This window comes from Sphaeramia orbicularis, chromosome 17 (assembly GCF_902148855.1).
Source record: "Sphaeramia orbicularis chromosome 17, fSphaOr1.1, whole genome shotgun sequence".
In the NCBI taxonomy this organism is placed as follows: Eukaryota; Metazoa; Chordata; class Actinopteri; order Kurtiformes; family Apogonidae; genus Sphaeramia; species Sphaeramia orbicularis.
The window spans coordinates 36079990-36093792 of NC_043973.1; the positions used below are offsets into that span (position 1 = coordinate 36079990).

Below are 13803 nucleotides of genomic sequence, written 5' to 3' on the forward strand. Positions count from 1 at the left end.
GCTCCTCCACTGCTCTACAGTCCAGTGGCGGCGTGCTTTACACCACTGCATCTGGCGCTTTGCATTGCACTTGGTGATGTATGGCTTGGATGCAGCTGCTCGGCCACGGAAACCCATTCCATGAAGCTCTCTGCGCACTGTTCTGGAGCTAATCTGAAGGCCACATGAAGTTTGGAGGTCTGTAGCCATTGACTCTGCAGAAAGTTGGCGACCTCTTCGCACTATGCGCCTCAGCATCCGCTGACCCCGCTCCGTCAGTTTACGTGGCCTACCACTTCGTGGCTGAGTTGCTGTTGTTCCCAAACAATTCCACTTTCTTATAATACAGCTGACAGTTGACTGTGGAATATTTAGGAGCCAGGAAATTTAACAACTGGATTTATTCCACAGGTGGCATCCTATCACAGTTCCACGCTGGAATTCACTGAGCTCCTGAGAGCGACCCATTCTGTCACAAATGTTTGTAAAAGCAGTCTGCATGCCTAGGTGCTGGATTTTACACACCTGTGGCCATGGAAGTGATTGGAACACCTGATTCTGATTATTTGGATGGGTGAGCGAATACTTTTGGCAATATAGTGTACATGTAGAGGTACATATATACATACACATAACATAAATATATGCACACATATGCACACATGTAAGTTCACATACATTTAAATAAATAAACAAGGAGAAAGATGATTAAAACTAAATAAAGTAAAAAAATAAATAAATATGACAAAGTCGAAAGGTACACAAATATTTAAGTTACACAGACATGTCAGTAGCTTCCATACCTTCTACAAAGTTAATAAATTGCTGCCAAATAGCATAGAATTTTCTGATGGAACCCCTAATGGTATATCTAATTTTAAGTGGTTGTTTTACACTATTATATTTATGTAACATTTAGCTCCCTGTTGGTTGAGCATATTCTTGTGTGAAAGTGACTGTTTTTACTTATTTGTTCATAGCATGATTAACACGAGGTGAGTTAGCTAAGTTGCAGTTTTTTATTTTGTCTTAACAGTGTGAGAACACGTTCGGGTATTACTGATGAGAGTAACTGTGTACTCTTCTGACAGGAACAAACGGCCAGTGTCCGAAGTGGTTCGGTTTCTGTCCTATTTGAAGGTGGGGTACGAGATCTTAGAAAAACGGTTTGAGCGAGCTACATTTTGAAAATACTCAATTCAAAAGTCCAAACCCATTTCTTCAGACATCCCTCCAAAGCCACACCTCCAGAGTACTGGTACGCACAATGCTTATTCCTGAGGGTTCACGAGCGCTGCACTGCAACAATTTGCCGGCTGAGGCTCCGGCCCTGGCCCCATACGGCCCCATACGGCCCCGGCTCGGGCTCCGGCCCAGGCTACGAGCCTGACATATCACCTATCACACAGACATATCACCGTTCAATCATTTTGATCGGGCGCTCAAAATGATTAGATGGTGTTTTTTCAGTCCTGTCCGTTCCACAGGTGACTAACTTTTTTATTTTTGTGTTAGAGCATTTAATTAATTGGTTGTAATCAGGGTGTGAAGGGGATTTTAAGCAATATAGTAAAAAATGCTCCAGGAAAACATCTTGCACCCCACCTTTAACACAAGACATGAACACAACCACTACTCTGGCAGATTCTTCCATATTTTGGGTCCTCTGTATAGAACACTGAACTGAGTCTGACTGGTACGAGCAAAGGATGCACTAATAAGACGGCTACTGTGAGTTGAAGACTTCAGTGTGAAAAGAAAAAAATATTATTGAAATGTGGAGGCAGTAGCTTTTTAATCAGAACTGCACCAACACGCAACAGTGACTTGGATCTAACTCAGCTGTGTATGAGCTCAACAGTGTGATGGGTGTTCTGTGTGCAGACTGAAGTTAGGATGTTCTGATGTGTGTGCAGATGAATATGTCTGTGATATTGATCGATGTGTGTACAGATTAACATCTGTTTATTCTGTCTTAGATAATGTGAGACAGCTGGTCTACACATGAATTCTGGTGCAATAATGTGATAAATATTGTGTATAGTGTCAATAATATGTGCATGGTTGAAATATCTGGCTATTGTACAGAATTTTATAGCAGTTTGTACTTTTACTGTTTTTTATTGAACATCTTCTGTGGGACAACAGAGGGAAACTAGCCTTTGGCTAAAATCTGGAGTGTTTACATTCATGTGAAAACATGTATGTTTTGTTAATGCTCACTGTCCCCTTCAAATAAATATGTTGAAAGTGAATTTTTTTTTTTTTTTTTTTTTCAATATTAAAAAATCATTCAGATACAGTACAAACATAGTGATACTGGGTTTTACTTTTTGCAATTCTCCTTTGTGCACTCTTCCCACCCCCCACCCCTAAAGGAATAAACCACCTAAACACACTCAAAAACAAAAAAGTCTAAATATAGAAAGGAAAAAAAATAAAAATAATAATAGTAATCATCATAATCATCATCCTCATAACAGTAATAAGGGTAACTACATAAGCATGAGCATAGTGATGCATGCTGTAACATAAATAGCAGTAACAGGGCAGTATTCATGACGTACAAACTCAAACTTTCTCCATACCAGAAAGTAAAGGCAACCAAAATTTATTAAAGAGGTGGCCACGATTATATTTATCCAAAGTCAATTTTTCTAAAGGTAAAAAAGAAGACAATTGATCATGGAAAATCTTAAAAGATGAAGGGGAGTCATTCTTCCAAAATAAAAGTATGCATTTCTTTGCAAAGTAAGTGATCAAAATTAATATCCTGCATTTTTTATGATCTAACTGTAAATTATATGTGTCATTTAGTAAATATAAACTGCTGCTTACATCAAATTCTAAGTCCAAGACTGTTTGAGTGAAAGAGTGAATTGAGCTCCAATAACTTTTTAAAAGGTGGCAGTCCCAGAACATGTGCATGAACGTCCCTTCCCTCTTTTTGCATCTATGGCACACTGATGAGATATCTTTTGATATTCTATGCATTTTCATTGAAGTTAGATTTTGTGGATGCATTTAAAATTAGCTTCCTTCATTTTATTACTAAATGAATTCTTTCACAGATGTTTGACCAGGCATTATCGTCTAATGTTCTGCCTAACTCCTTCTCCAAAATCTTCTTTAAATTTTTATAAAGACTTCAAGAGACTTTTGGTGATTTCACACAAAACATAAATACTACGCAGGTTCCATTTTCACATAAAACAGCATCAAACAGTCATATGTAGAGCTAATGTCACATCATAACAATGACAATAGTATAAAGAGCCAAAGTCCAGTCATGTTCTATAGGAACAATATGGTTCAAATGAATATTGGTATTTTGCAAAAGGAACATTTTCTCTACCTCAGGGCCTCTTTAGCTCATGTAAACAGCATTTTAAGTCACTAAAATGGAGATTTGTTTCAAAACATCTTCCGAAGTGGAGCTTTTTAAACACTCTGGTTTGTGTGTATCCATGTGGAAAATGAAGAGATTAGAAAATGATGGTGTCAGACCTCAATTTGTGCATGCCTATCGCTGCTTTGCGTAATGAATGTGCACCTGAAACATCAGATCTAGGTCATGCAGGTATATTAAGCTCTATTCACACAGGACTAGTATTACCTGTGGACCTCTAGTCATTTGTAGTAATTGCGGAGGTCGTCTATGATCTTAATCCCGCGGAAATCCTCGATGTCTGTAATTTGTAATGTAAAATTTCCACTGAAAATTACCTTCCCTATTTCAGCCAACACAGAGGTCCTGTGATAATGTATTCTTGTGTGAATCGACACCTCTGTAATTTGGTGGATATGCAACATTTTTTGTTTCCTCTGCAGATTTATTCAAGCTCTTTCCTGGTCGAGGATGATGGAGGCTACGCTGCTGATGATAAATCAAAGTTTCAAAAGTGTTGTAGTGGAAATTCAGGAGAGTCGTGTCACAATATTGCCAGGATGTTCAGTGAAAGAAGGAATTAAGTCTGTCAGAAGAGGAACAGCTGAAAAGCAGGATGAAACACAGACATGGGGGCGTGTTTCCAAATCACCAGAGGTCAACAGGTTATACTAAACCTGTTCGAACGCATAGATGCATTTGGAAACAGATGCATGTACTGGTGTTGTGGAGAAGTCTGTGTAGCATAAAACATTTTGGTAACACTTTATGTGAAGGTCTAGTTTATAATGCATTAAGTGCACATTCATAAGACATTATAATACATTTATAATGCATTATAAAAGTCATTACAACAGTTTATGATCATGTACAACAACTTATACCAAGGTTAATAAAGTATTATAAGTGTAGGCCTAATGTATTATAAATTCATTCATTCATTTTCAAAACCCACTTTATCCTCACTAGGGTCACGGGGGTCGCTTGGAGCCTATCCCAGCTACATAGGGGCGAAGGCGGGGTACACCCTGGACAAGTCTCCAGTTCATCGCAGGGCTGAACATATAGAGACAAACAATCACTCTCACATTCACACCTATGGGCAATTTAGATTAACCAATTAACCTATGAGTGCATGTCTTTGGATGGTGGGAGGAAGCCGGAGTACCTGGAGAGAACCCACGCAGACACGGGGAGAACATGCAAACTCCACACAGAAAGGTCCCACCCCCCAAACTATGTGTTTGTTAATTCAAACACATAGTTTCTTTTTTTTTTTTTTAAATAAAAATTAAATCTCCAAAATAGATGGGTACAGGGACCAGTGTCAAAACCTCATAAAAATTCCCTACCTAAAAAACTAAATTTCTTCACACTGCTTCTCTGCCAGAATCCAAATCTCCCAATGTTTATCCGAGAACTTTAAACTTAAAACCAAACATCTGAGGAACTAAACAACGCACTTTCAAGAACAAAGCATAAGCTTAATTTACATTTAATGTGCAATGGGCAGTAAAGTACCATTCTCCTTCATTTCACTTATGCGCTCTTTAATCTTCGCTCTACACTTATAATACTTTATTAACCTTGGTATACGTTGTTGTACATGATCATAAACTGTTGTAATGACTTTTATAATACATTATAAATGCATTATAATGTCTTATGAATGTGTGCTTAATGCATTACAAACTAGACCTTCAAATAAAGTGTTACCAAAATATTAAAAACCTGAACCAGCACTTGAGTAACTGAAGTTCAGAACAGTGTGCTACTTCTTTTTTGTCATTAAATGTACTAAATCTTACATACTTACATATGAATTACAAAAACCAATGATAATAGTACTGGTTAGCATATGTTAACCAGTGTTGTTACATATAAATAGGTTTATGTACATTTATAGAATAAATTTATAACCTCCTGAGACCCAGCAATGCATTTTTGTCCTCTGCAGGGGACAAGTTTCACAGTTTTACTTAAAAAAACAAACAAAACAAACATAAAAAGAAAAACACTTTTCACTGCAAAGGACAAAAACTAAAAAATGTATCTGAAAAAACTGTTGCATTATGCCGTTTCAAATCAAGGCATTTATTTAATGTAAAAAAAAAAAAAGCTAAAACTTTTACTCTCGTGGATCTCAGGAGGATAAATTTTCCAGCAGAAAGAACCTGAAAAAGTGAATGTATCTGAATGTGCAGACAGTGTTTTGAAGTCGCTCTGGTAGCTCTGAGACAAACATTCCTTTCGAGTAAACCCCGTTCTCTCATTAAATATCTCATTTTCACATTTTGACCCTAGACTCTATCTTGGAAACTACAAACAACATCTCTGACTTAATTTTTCTTTATTAGTGACTCAAAGTTTCACTACTTTAATTCTGGAGGCATTTTACTTGCAAACCACGATAACATTACTGTGGTTATTCAACTAAAACCTCTCTTATCATCTAATAATACTATGCTATCTAGTTTTTTCGGGGTTTTTTTGTTACGCATAGATAATTTGGTCATATACATATATATATATATGTATATATATATATATATATATAAATTATTTATTTATTTATTTATTTTTATTTTTTTTACATTTTTATTTATTTATTTTTTTAAAGAAGGGGGCAGCAACCCTTTATGATAATATCCATACTAATGTGAACAGGGTATTAGTCATTGGTTTTTAACTGAGGTGGGCGCTGTAGAAGGAAAACGTGCAATTTCTAATTCGGAAGCAGGATTACAGGGATCTTATTTTGCTACACCCACTTTTATTAGTCTTTAGTGCATTTATTTGTGTATTTGGGGACCCTAATAGTCCAATAGTTTCCCTAACCCTAATCGAGGTATTGTCTAGAAAGTAATCAGACTACAATTTCTGCTGGGTAATGAATATCTAAGGCAAACATATTAAACTAAAACTGCACGGTATCCAATAATTCTCCGCCCTAAAAAACCCAAACTAACCATTTCAGAGCCTCATATGGTTCCACATAAGTGTGTTGTGATTCTCTGTTAAGGGGGTCATAATTAGCTAAACCCACTTTTATTAGTCTTTGGTTCATTTATTTGTGTATTTGGACCCTAAGAGTTCATACAGTTTGAATTTGAACCCTCCAGGTGCTGCAAAGCTATCTTTATATTCATTTTAGCAAAAATTGAGTGGATTTCTACAACCTGTTTTAATTCCTTCTTAATTTGTTTTAATTACGTTTTATAACTAGTTACGTCACAACATTTGCAGATATAAGGATAAGACTTCTGACGAACATAGTACGCCATAATTGTTTATCAGCAGCAGCGGTTGGAGTAAAAACTGAAAATATGTCCAAACTTTGAGCCAGTTTCCTAAAATGTTCAATTGTTGGTTTTATTAATGAACACAAGCGGCTAAACAGGACAGAGCAGCACAGCCAACAACCTGGAGGGGGCGGGGCATAAAGTGGCTCATTTGCATTTGAAGGGCCAGCACTCAAAATGACCTTTCTGGTGTCATTACTCAGAAATAGGGTTGAAGATGGACCTGTGGAGTTGAATTAATGAAAAATTCAGACCCAAGCAGAGCATTTACAGTTTATGTAGAGCACAGAGAAATGTTTGAAAATGCATAATTCCATTTATAAAAAGCAAAATATCACTCCTCTAAGTTATATTGTACTTGTGCAGAATTGAAACTAAGTAAATCTGTCTTTATGATAGTAAATGTTTTAGTACGTTTTCCTCCAAAACTATACATGTATCTCCATCTGTCCATTCAGTTCACCTGTTATAATGGTAGTGTAATAAAGTGATTCCCAACCTTTTTTGGCTGGTGACCCCATTTTAACATCACAAATTTCTGGCGACCCCAGACATTCAAAACAGAGACATTTTATTTGCTAAAATTAATTTGTTTTTGATCATGTAATAGTTTGCTATAATATGTTCCAAATAAACATTAATTTTAGACAACATTTAGACTATATAATGTAAATTTTTTATTAGTAAGCTTTATTTTTTTATCTTTTTTAATTATTAGAAATTTGAGGCGACCCCAGACATTCAAAACAGAGAAAATTTTTTTGGCTAAGATCAATTTGGTTTTGATCATGTGATAGTTTGCTATAATATGTTGCAAATAAATGTTAATTTTAGACAACATTTAGGCTATACATTGTAAATTTTTATTAGTAAGTTTTAACTTTTACTTTTTTTTTTTTTTTTTTTTTTTAGAAATTATTAGAAATTTGAGGCGACCCCAGACATTCAAAACATAGACTTTTTTTTTGGCTAAAATTATTTTGTTTTTGATCATGTAATAGTTTGTTATAATATGTTGCAAATAAACATTAATTTTAGACAACATTTAGACTACATAATGTAAATTTTCATTAGTAAGTTTTAATTTTTACTTTTTTTTTTTATAAATTATTAGAAAGTTCAGGCAACCCTAGACATTCAAAACAGAGACATTTTATTTGCTAAAATTAATTTGTTTTTGATCATGTTATAGTTTGCTATAATCTGTTGCAAATAAACATTAATTTTAGGCAACATGTAGGCTATATAATGTAAATTTTTATGAGTAAGTTTTGATTTTTTTTATCAATTACTAGAATTCCAGGTGACCCCACATGGGGTCCCGACCCCAAGGTTGAAAAACACTGGTCTAATAGTAAACAGTGAATGCCATACTGTGCTGTTGATTCTTAACAATATCACTAAAATTAACATCATAGTTGGATGAATGTATTTGTACACACACACAAACAAAACTCTACTGATGCATTTGTGGAAGCTGTGTGGAGTCTATATTTCAGTGTTGGTGGTTTCATGTTCTCTCTCGTGTGAACAGTTGTTGTTTCAGTGCCACTGTTTCACTGTGTTCTCCATAAATCCATATTCAACACACTCAGGGTCACATTCGTGCCTCAGCATTGGCCAATGATCGACACATTAAACTCAGCCTGTCACCTTTCAGTCAAAGGTTTGCATTATCATGGCAACGGCCAGCTTATTGCATGTCTGTCAAAATAAAAGTCTGACATTGGATTCAGGACGAGTCTGTGGAAGCTGGATGTAGTACCCTCCTGAGACCCAGCCCACTGATTTATGTCCTCTGTGGGTGACGTTATGTTTACATGAACCACACTCTACTGAGCCAACTAATACCATAAGAATTCCTGTTGTTCGGTGACGGGGACACTGTCTAATGACCAATTTTATGGAGAGATAGTTCAAATATGACCTATCTAGTTGGTTTATCGCTATAATGATCATACTCACTATAATAATCATACTTATCATACTATAATTACACTTACTATACTTGTTTATTGAAATGTCAGGAACTGTACATTTACTCCTGAAAGCAGTTAAAATATTTGTATTTAGAAATAATAGAGTTTTTTAGACATGTCCATTGTAGTGGATGCCAGTACAATCTTGAATTATTTAATGTACTAAATATCTGTAAATTGTGTTGTGAGACATGCCTAAAAGCAGAGACACTTCTTTACAAGTTAATTTAGGGAAAAATATCATGAATCACACTTTTCCAGGAAATGGGTGATTCCGTATAAAACTTTTATGGGTGTTCCCAAGTGAATTTTTCTCTATTTTTAGCCTTTCTTAAGAGGTTTATCAACATTTATTCTAATTTTTTTCTCTGTATTTTGCATTTTTCATTGACAATCACGTATTTTCCTGTATTTAATTCATTAATCATGTAGATGTTCATATAATTAAAGTTGAGGGTTATTATATCAAAAACAGAGAAAACAGAAGAAAAAAGTGACTTTTTCAGTCAAATAAATCATTAACTGGAAATAAACCCAGTGTAAACCCATGGGTTTTATTGGTGAATAAATGTAGTAGAGGATGACAGTGTTTCCATGGTAACTATGGAGCCTTTGAACGTCCAAATGGGTCATATCTGATGACCATGAAAAGACGACGAACTGCATTTTACACCAATTATTTACACATATTGATAGTTTTAGTGGACCAACAGGTATTAAACTTTTTATATCAGTAAATAATTTTGGTTAGGAGTGGATGTTGGGGTCTTTATGGGTTAAAAGAGTGATTCTGATGGGAACAAATGACCTGTGTTTCAATGGAAAAAGTAACCAAAATGGTGTCCTCATTTACATTTATGGGATAGACACCAATAAACAGGATCAGGTGAATATCACCTGCAATGAAACATTCCTGTCCTGATGTTCACGGTCACTTTCAGGATAACGATCATGTTTACACTAATATTCCACTATTATTCTGAATATGACAATAATCAGTTTCATGTAAACAGGATATTCCATCTAAATATTCTGAGCTAGTGTTTCTTCTGAATGGAGCATTTTCCAGATAACACAGGTGGGATATGCCAATATTATTACAGTTTTATGAGGACTCTTCGGACATCTGTACCATGCATCCACAAAATGAATCTAATTTGCACGTTTCACTGCAGGTTGTGACATCGTCTGTTTTCATTCAGATCCTCTTTGGTCGAAATAGATGATCAGGAAAAACACACCTCATTTTAAACATTACGACAGAGGAGATCAGCTGTTTGGGGGATGAAACAAATATTGAAAAGCTCTTTTTCTGGAGGTGTCTGAACAAAAGAGGGAGGTTGAGTTCACATAGCGGAACATCTGCCACCAGAGAAAAACATTATTTTTAATGAGGCATGAACGACTCCATGTAAAAAGGAATATTAGTGGAAGAATACTTTTCAATCATTATGTAAGCACCTTGTTAGATTTTGGATGTTCGAATAAAAACTGTAAAAAACTGAATATTTTTGTGATTTCACTGTAAAAATAAAAATAAATTCAAAGACCTAAACAGCCACCGGTGACCAAAAGCACCTACTGATATTTTATATTTAATAATTTGAGAGCCCCTAATCCCAGCAATACATGTAAATAATTCATGTAAAATGCAAGTTACTCAGCTTTTCTTCATCATCAGATATTTCCCATTTGGCTCAGTAGTGAACGTGGAAACTGTAATTTTCTGCAGCACTGAGTCACAAATAATACCCATGTAGTTTGTGGTTATAAACGCATGCTTTTCCATTCAGCTAATGATATATTTTTGTTGAAAAAAAATCTGTTTGGTTTCTGTTTTCTCTGTTCTGAAATAACAACCTTTGGATTTACTCAGAGCTTTTATGAACATCGACATGATCAGTAAGTGAAATGTCAGAAAATACCTGATTTTGACAGAAAAATGGAAAAGACAAAAATAAATAAATCACTTAGGAAAGGTTAAATGTGGAGGGAAAATCATTTAGAAGAGAATGTGACTACATTTTTTACTTCTCTGTTAACAGTGTCAACGATGATAATGAAATGAGGAATAAATTGTACTGTAGAATGATACACAACTAAGTTATCAGGTTAATAATGAGGAGCTTATACATAGTTAATGCTGTATTAAGGCATTAAACACAGGCTACTTAATAGACACTAGAGCAGGGCTGTCAAACTCATCTTAGTTCAAGGGCAATATTTAGCCCAACACAAACTCAAGTGGGCCGGACCAGTAAAATAATAACATAATGACTAGGGATGCACCGATACCACTTTTTTCCAGACTGACTATGAGTATGAGTACTTACATTTGAGTACTTGCCGATACAGAGTACCAATACTAGTCCTTAATAATCCCATTCCAGTTGTTAGTTCCTTTTGTAAATGTGCTATATTGTCGTTGTCATTAGTCTGACTGGAACAAAGTGCTGCTACTGACATTTAATGTGTTGGAATGACCGTTTCTCAATTAATCCACCAGGGGGCGCCGCTCTGAATTAACCATACTGGACAAATACCACGAAGAAAAGGAAAGTTTTTGAGAAGAAGGAGAAGAAAGTCAGTAATAACAAACATGGAGACGACAGAGGCAACACTGATATGATACTAATGTTGCAGCGTTTTCACTGGTAAGGTTTAAAAGTTTAGCTTCAGCAGGAAAAGAGAAATGAGTGAGAAGTTTCGTTTTCACTTTCGCTGGTGGCGGTCCGCACCGCTCCGTACTCCCGCTGGTATTCTCTGTCTGGGTACGCATCCTCCATCACCTGGAAAACAGATGGAACGTACACAGAGGACGGACAGAACGCTGCGTCTGTATCTGTCTGTGTCTGGAACATTACTGTCAGTCAGCGTTACTTTTATCACCGTCATTTATTTTGAAAAATCTCCTCACTCTTCACACTCCACACACATTATTCCTCCTCCTCGTACCTGCTGCACTGAACTGGGAATGTCACACGGCCGTAAGTGGTATCGGTGCATTTGTATCGGATGTCTTTTACGAGTACGAGTACACACACTGAGTATCGGAGCCGATGCCGATACTCATATCGGTGAATCCCTAATAATAACCTATAAATAATGACAACTACAAACTTTTCTCTATGTTTTAGAGCGAAAAATTTTAAATTACATAATGAAAATATTTTTAAATCTACAATCTATCCTTTAAAAAATGTGAATTACATGAACAACCTGAACTTTCTTGAGAAAAATAAGTGCAATTTTAACAATATTATGTCTCAGTTTATCATCTACACATGTGCATCACAACTTACAGATCCCAGTGGATCTACAAATGCACAAAACATTTAATAACAGTCAGAAATTAGTAAAATTACACTTATTTGTCTTGAGACATTTCAGGTCGTTTATGGTAGTCACATTTTATTGTGAAAGGATAGTTTGTAAATGTAAATATTTTCAAGTATTTTTATTTTGTTTTTCACAGGAAAACAAAAAGAAAAATTTGGAGTTGTCATTATTTATAGGTTATTATGATAGTATTTCACTGGTCCAACCTGCTTGATAATAATAATAATAATAATAATAATAATAATAATAATAATAATAATAATAATAATAATAATAATACATTTTATTTATAGGCGCCTTTCTTGGCAAGCAAGGACACCGTAGAGTAAAAACAGTAAAACAGGAGAGTATAAAACAAGCAATAAAGCAGAGTAAAAAATAAAAGGCAGGTTAAAAAATTGGACAATGCAATTGTGTTCACAAAGAGAAAGAGGTCCTAAACAGAGGCGTTTTGAGTCTGGATTTGAACAGAAGGAGTGAAGTGGTGTTTCTGAGCTCTGGTGGCAAGGAGTTCCAGAGCTGGGGAGCAGAGCGGCTGAATGCTCTGCTCCCCATGGTGGTGAGACGGGCAGAGGGAACAGTGAGGTGGATGGAGGAGGAAGATCTGAGGGTACGAGAGGGAGGGACAACATGAAGGAGGTCAGACAGATATGGAGGGGCGAGGTTATGGATGGCCTTGAATGTCATCAGAAGGATTTTAGGAAATTGAGATTGATTTTAGCTGAATGTGGACCCTGAACTAAAATGACTTTGAAACCACTGACCGTTAATATCTTCAGTGTAATTTTTGCACTTTGCAAACTCATCTCACGGGCCGGATTGGACCCTTTAGTGGGCCGGTTTTGGCCCCCGGGCTGCATGTTTGACACCCCTGCACTAGAGCATACAGGGCAGGACACATGTAGCATTTATATGAGAGCCTTTGTGGCACCGTGCCTCACTGCTGGTATGAATGGTGAAGGGAGTATTTTTGCATCTTCGTGTCCTTTATTTGCCCCTGGTGTGTAAAGGCCTTTAATGTTGTAGCATGTTGTGGTCTGCACTAACTTGTGAGGAAAATACTGTATCTGTCTTTGTAGCTGCTACATTCCCACTGGGCATGAGTGTAGTATACAGCAGTTTGCAAGCTGCAGACACAGAGGCAACATGTGTCAGGCCATGTGATGAATGGAAGTTATTCATTTTGTATTCACTTTCCTTTTAGTGCTATCATGGGGAGGCAGTGGCAGTGTGAGAAAACTGCAAAAAAATTAAATAAAAGACATAAAACAAACTGACCTTATCTAGAAATAATATAAAAGGATAGTCCTATAGAGTAAATCTGCTTTTATTTATATGTTTAAAGGAACAATGTGTAGTATTTCTATAAAAGTATCAGTAGAGCGTTTAGGATACAGAGCTCTGATGTTATTTCAAAGATGTTCACATTTTAATAATACTATTAACTTCTCTTTACAAGGCTTTTTTTTTTTGTACGATTTTGCCTTGTTTTCTTTTGTTTAATATGGTTTGTTGTGTAATTTGTTTTTTTGTATTGCATTTGTGTAGTTCTTTATGTCTAAGTACATGTTTACGTAAATGTCTAATTTAATTTTAAATAAATAAATATAAGATGTTCATGTTTTGTTTTGGAGAGATATGAATCAAATCAAAACAAATCAAATTTCATTGATATAGCGCCAAATTATAACAAGAGTTATCGCGTGAGTCTTTACATTTAGAGCTGGTCAAATGTATAAAATGAGTTGAATTTATTCACAGCGACACGCTGATGAGTCACTGTGAATGTATGTGACCACTAGAGGGAGTAGTGAGT

General features: G+C 35.7%; 1 long non-coding RNA gene across 1 annotated transcript; it reads left to right on the forward strand.

Annotated features, from left to right (window-relative positions):
• Positions 1-2090: 2090 nt before the first annotated feature.
• Positions 2091-12021, forward strand: LOC115437771 (uncharacterized). Its single transcript, XR_003937976.1, has 3 exons — positions 2091-2222; positions 10655-10662; positions 12005-12021. It is a non-coding gene; the product is annotated as an uncharacterized LOC115437771 (long non-coding RNA).
• Positions 12022-13803: the final 1782 nt, after the last annotated feature.